Genomic DNA, 7034 nt, shown 5'->3' with positions numbered 1-7034 from the left:
GCCTGTATGTAATGGCATTTATTACTAAGAAATCAAATTCTAACAACAATGAAGAGATTTGACTAATGTCTTCATGTACTGTTAGCTTCAGTTTTAATCCTGGGTGCCCTAGCTCCAATATTTGTTTTAAACTTCAGGGAAGAGGCAGACGACAGTTTCTGGCAGGAAGCAGTGTCTGCAGTTGCAGTCTGCAAATACAAATTTACTGATACAGTACTTCCTTAATCTTTTTAGCATGTTTGCAAGCTGTTTATTCTAGCACACATTCTGAGAATATTATTCTGTGTAGACTGAATAATACTTTTTTTCTGTTCAATTTCTGAACAATGAGTAGCTTCTCTGCTGAATAAGCTTGAGGGTGTTTAATATCAAACCTCAGCTAAATCCATTGAGAAAAAGAGATGAATGAGGAAGAGAGCTTGTCCTGCATGTATCATAAAGAAGAACTAGATATTGTGAGCATGCGGAGGGGAATAAATGTTCTTTAAACTGACTATATTAGCACTAATTCATAAAACATTTATATACATGTAAATCCTAATTGTACTCACTTCAAAGTACATGTACAGACAATACAGATGTAATTACCTCTTAAAAAGTACAGGTAATTTTAAGCTTCATTAAACAAAACAAATCTTCATTTTTATATCACCTTGCAACAATTACGAACAACCATGAATCAGCTAATGCCAAACAAGTCATCCAGTCCTGTTAACAATTTTGTTGAATTTCCAGTTTTCTGCAGGGTTTTTCCGACACTAAAACTTTTTCCGAGGCTTAATTTTTCATCTATTCATTATTTTTTTTCAGTCTACTTATCAGATCTTCTAAATGAAGAATGAATTGTTTTTTTGTTTTTTTTTTGGTGAAATCCAACACAATGGTTGTCTTTAACTTATTATCAACAAAAAGCTTGCAGCATTTTGCGGGATGAATTCCTGTAGCCGTAATACAGATTCACTGAACATGTACAACAACAAAAAAAGACGGAAGCCCTAATCACAGCTGAAACCAGTTTTTTTTTTTTAACATCTATCAGCATAATATTTTGTTTACATCAAGAACAATACACCTGTACACAATGATTGTTACATCATTCTTAATGGTTTTTTTTCTTCTTTATATTCATCTATCTATTAATCCCCATTGCCCAGTTGCTCAAAACTGTCTTAAGACTTAATACCTTTGACTTGAATCTAAGTCCTCAATGTTGCATTTGGCCCCAAAACAAATTATGTAACAGTATGTATATTAAATATAGACTACTGCGGTTCCATTTGATCTCAGTATACATCTATATTGGTTGCTGGGTTTTGTTAAAATCGTAAACATATCATGTGACTTAATGTTGGTATTAGCTAATACACTTTTGAACAATTCGGCCCTGACATCTCAGAAGTGAATTTCACAACAAAAGCCAAATAATTCTTCACTGTAACCAATGACCCCCATATCCGTGGTGATGGATTTAGGTTGTAAAAAAAAAATGTCTGTCATTGTTTCAGGTAGTTTGGTTGAAACGCATCTGAGCAGAAGTGAGCAAGAACCAGAAAAACAGGACTAGATAGGTCACCATGGAGAGAGCCAGGCAGAAATCCCGAGGTTTCATGAGTTACGATGTTAGCTCTTCATTGCGCATGCTGGAGAAATGTCGTCGGCAAGACAAGAACACTGTCGACAGTGGACATACCTCCCGATCCACTGGCTCTACCTCGCAACACATAACGTCTTCAGACTTCAGACAAAAGACATTAACGTTGATGATTTAAACCAATCAGGAGGAGACAGTGCCAACTTTCACCGAGATTTACATTCATAGTTTATGGAGTTTTTTTATTTTATGGAGTTTATAGAGCTTATGTTGTACTCAAGAATACAAGATGTCAGGTTTTTGTAGGTGGCGGACTTCTAGGAAGAGTCTAGAAAATACTGGACAAACCATAGCTCCAGGCCCAGAGATCACAAAGCAAACTTCGATTTCAGTCAAAATTTCCCCTAAAGGTAAGAGCCCATTGAGACATAAATTTTACAATTTAAATACAGCTTACAATTATTCTTATGCTGTCAACAGAATATAATAATGTTGTCTCTGTTCAAGCTTTCAACAGAACCTACTGTTTGCCGAAGTCTTTCATTTATCATTTTCAGAATAATCAAATAAGGAGTATACATTGAAGTTCTAGGTATAATCCTGTATGTCTAGTACTTCAAGACAAATTAAGTGCATGTAAACTCTCAAGTCTAAACCATCCTATCAAAAATCACCTGCGAACTGTGGGATAAATACTACAAGGAGACATCCCAGACGATTTCTGTCTGGTTCTAGCTCAAGGTCAAACAAACACCCACCAGGCTGACTGACAGACAGAGGCTCAATGACCAGATATTTGAATTATGACAAAAAAGTTACATATTGGTTAAGTGTATCAGATTACCTTAGCCACACCTCTGCACCAAATCACAGGTGTGTTTTTGATGACTAGACAGAGGCCATCTGCTCATCAAGTCTTGTCCAGTACTACTAAATATACATCCTTCTCCGTCACACAATTATACATAGCACCAAGAACAATTCAAAATTTTGTTCCAGTAAATTGGCTGAAGTCCTACTGATAAGTCCGTACTCTTTGTAAATTTCTTTCTTACAGCCTGCAAAGTTTTAGGAAGTTTACTGCCTGAACGTCTCACTTTCAATGTTCGACTTCACTCTAAGGTTTTGCGATTTTCATTCAGAAGGGCAGAAATGACAACTTTCTCTGTGGTACTATGCATTTGTAAGTCTCAACAATACCTGGGCACCCACCTGAAGCATTTGAATAGAAATTCAATTAACCTTCAGACACCTGGCGAGTTAAATCCATCTTCTTTTAAATTTATTTCACAAAACAGATCCATAATTGACAAATGTCTGAATTGATATTCTTTGTCATATAAAATCAGGGCTTCTTTTCTGTCCCCGCCAACACGCACCATTAGACTGTGAAATAAGTATTCAATATACACCTACAGGAACAGGTATGAATGGTTTGATCACAGAACAGTACATGTGACATGACATGTACTACAGAAATAATCAGAACGACAAATATCAGGCATGAATGGTTTGATCACAGAACAGTACATGTGACATGACATGTACTACAGAAATAATCAGAACGAAAAATATCAGGTATGAATGGTTTGATCACAGAACAGTACATGTGACATGACATGTACTACAGAAATAACCAGAACGACAAATATCAGGTATGAATGGTTTGATCACAGAATAGTACATGTGACATGACATGTACTACAGAAATAATCAGAACGACAAATATCAGGCATGAATGGTTTGATCACAGAACAGTACATGTGACATGACATGTACTACAGAAATAATCAGAACGAAAAATATCAGGTATGAATGGTTTGATCACAGAACAGTACATGTGACATGACATGTACTACAGAAATAATCAGAACGACAAATATCAGGTATGAATGGTTTGATCACAGAACAGTACATGTGGCATGACATGTACTACAGAAATAACCAGAACGACAAATATCAGGTATGAATGGTTTGATCACAGAACAGTACATGTGGCATGACATGTACTACAGAAATAACCAGAACGACAAATATCAGGTATGAATGGTTTGATCACAGAATAGTACATGTGACATGACATGTACTACAGAAATAATCAGAACGACAAATATCAGGCATGAATGGTTTGATCACAGAACAGTACATGTGACATGACATGTACTACAGAAATAATCAGAACGAAAAATATCAGGTATGAATGGTTTGATCACAGAACAGTACGTGACATGACATGTACTGCAGAAATAACCAGAACGAAAAATATCAGGTATGAATGGTTTGATCACAGAACAGTACATGTGGCATGACATGTATTACAGAAATAATCAGAGCGACAAATATCAGGTATGAATGGTTTGATCACAGAATAGTACATGTGACATGACATGTACTACAGAAATAATCAGAACGAAAAATATCAGCTATGAATGGTTTGATCACAGAATAGTACATGTGACATGACATGTACTACAGAAATAATCAGAATGAAAAATATCAGAATAAGCTCCAAACCTTACCATCAAGCGAGTCAACGACAGAAGAAACATTTCTAATGCATGAAAAAACATTCCTTATTTGACATCTTCCTGCGTTACAATGAGCTATGCAATTAACGATCTACAAGAGGTTTGTTTTAATCAATTATCTGGCACCTCAATGATGTTTTAAACCTCAGATTATATTTATATATTTATTTATTAATTTATTTATTTGTTTGATGTTTTTAACTTCATACTCAAGAATATTTCACTTATATGATGGCGACCTGCAATATGGTGGAAGGAAAACAGGGCAGAGCCTGGGAAACCCATGACCATCCTCCAGTTGCTGTCAGACCTTCTAACTTACGATTAATTTATATACATTTACATTTAAGAACACATACACTCACGCTGTTCCACTGAAACAGGATGGAGCGAGGGGGGGGGGGGCGGATGAAAATTGTTTTAATCACATTTTGTTGTTTTTTAACTGTCTGTTCCATACTCTAAACCTAAATGTTGTACAACCACTGTCCAGGTGACTGAACCATATAAAATACATACTGAGTAGACAAAAACTCCCATCCAAATCTCTGATCAGTTGTTTTTTGTAGACAAAACATACATCAGTGTCACAGTAAGGCTCTGTAGCTGTCAACATTCTCCTGTAAACTCATCCATCATGGCCGAGAACAGTTCATATTTTCTCGTTACAAGGCTTTGCTTATGATTATCACCTTCACTTTCTATTTACATTCATTAGGATAAGACAAAAGTAATTAATGAACAAGACTATCAATAACCTGTCACCGCTAGATGACCAGACGATACTTGTGCAACCAAACAGCTTTGACCTTGAGTGTCCCTTGAAGATTTAGTAATTCTTATGAATGACTTCACAGTGAAGGGAAAAATGAAACGCATACAGAAGTTAATATATGCATGGCATATATATATATAAGACAACCAGAGGTTTTTATCAACTGCATCTTATATGAACAGCTATGAACTTATATATATACACACACACATATATATCCATACACATACACAACAAAAACTGACAAAGAACAATATTATTCATGAAGAAACAATATTATTCATGTAGAACAATATTATTCATGAAGAACAATATTATTCATGAAGAACAATATTATCCATGAATGAACAATATTATTCATGAAGACATATCTGACAACTAAGAAAGAAAGGAAATCCATATGACTATCTTGTCATGAAACCGCCTCTGTTGTCAGTTCATTTATTAATAATTTGCATGGTGGATTTTTGAGGACACATCAGGACTTTTACAGATAACTTTCCACACAAAGCTACTAATAACAGGAACACGCTACATGGGGGTAAATTTAGCCAGCAGGGGAACATGGACTCTTTTTTTTTTTTTTCACCTTTGTAATTTGCTGTAGTGAATTTTCACTGCGGTACAGTTCTGAACAGGTACATACATGCAAATGTAAAGAATATTAAATCAACTGATAAAAGTTTTGTTGATGTGAATTTCAAGAATTTTACTGCATTTTTGATGCTCAGTGAGTTTCAAAAGCTTTTTGAAAGTGAATTTCGCGACATTTTTTTATGCGAATTTCAAGGGGTTGACGAGTTGAATCTAACGTGCAGAGTGCTGTTATAGGTGACACAGTTGAAGCTCTCATTGTGAGAGGGAAAATGATTTGTCAGACAAGTGGAGTGAACGGAATTTTCGTATACATGTGTATCACAAACATCTTATTGGACAAGATTCTGAATCTGCCATAATTTATACTGACAACATTTTCCTGACTTTGTAGCAAACTATGGGTCCTGCTAAATTCTAGCCATATTAAATGTTTAAATAAGGAAAACATGTAAGTTGACGTAACACTGATTTCTATATCATTCACTGTCATCACTTTCAGGTAATTAGTGCAAGGAGGTCTCTTCACACTAGCTCCTTGGCCTCCGGGATATTGTCGAAATGATGCTGAAAGGTTATGGAAATAACAAACCGAGTTAAAGTCATGTGCCTATAAAACGAATGGACTGTGATGCTACTTTACACAGACAGACAGAGCATTAATTATCTGATGTCAACACCATTGCCATAAATCTTCCGTTGTTCATGGCCATCTACCTGTATGCACGAAATAGATTTGCTTGACCTTTGTCAGTTAATTCAAATGGCGTCTACGCCTTTCCCGAGAGAATAATATGGCAGTTGTTCGGCCAGTGCTACCCAAGACGGACCAGGATTGAAGGGCATATAAATCATGCTGCTTTAACATGTTTTCAGAGGAAAAATGCCGGAATGCACACAGCTTTATAGCGGACTCTACCTCTGCCATTATCGGCACTTTGAAAAGCACTCACCTGGATCAAGGCTCCTCTGACTTAGCAATGCCTTTCTATAACGAGTTTATCATGGGCATTCAAGCCATATTTAATACAGACGGCAACTAACCAGGCTTACAGTCTGGAGTAAAGGCTTGAATGAGCAAAGCTTCACAACTGTAATATATACTCTGCAAAATGATGCTTAAATCTTCAGTAGGCGTGAAGCAGGGATGCCTTCTCTCTTCCCATTCTTTATACACAAAAATATTGGCTAAAAATATTTTTCAGGCAAAACAAAGGAATATTGATTAGTTAATGATCCGCATTTTACCTTGCATTTTTCTATCCTTAAAAAAATACTTTGTACTACAATATTGTGTATCACTGGGTACAGTTTATTTCAGACAACTTAAAGTAACTTGAGGTACTACAGACAACCTGGAGTGGAGAAAATTAAGCCACTTTTGGTCCATATTTGGGAGAGCAAAGTTCAGCACACACATACAAATGCAGAGGTGAGGCTAAGTAGGACAGTACAGGTATGTCATTTACCTATGTGAATGAAGTTGGATTTTTTTTTTTTTTCATGGTCAAATCAACCCAGATAAATCCGCTCTGCTAGCTGAACT

The sequence above is a fragment of the Liolophura sinensis genome, chromosome 12 (assembly GCF_032854445.1).
Source record: "Liolophura sinensis isolate JHLJ2023 chromosome 12, CUHK_Ljap_v2, whole genome shotgun sequence".
Classification (NCBI taxonomy): Eukaryota; Metazoa; Mollusca; class Polyplacophora; order Chitonida; family Chitonidae; genus Liolophura; species Liolophura sinensis.
Note: the sequence above shows the minus strand (reverse complement) of the source record.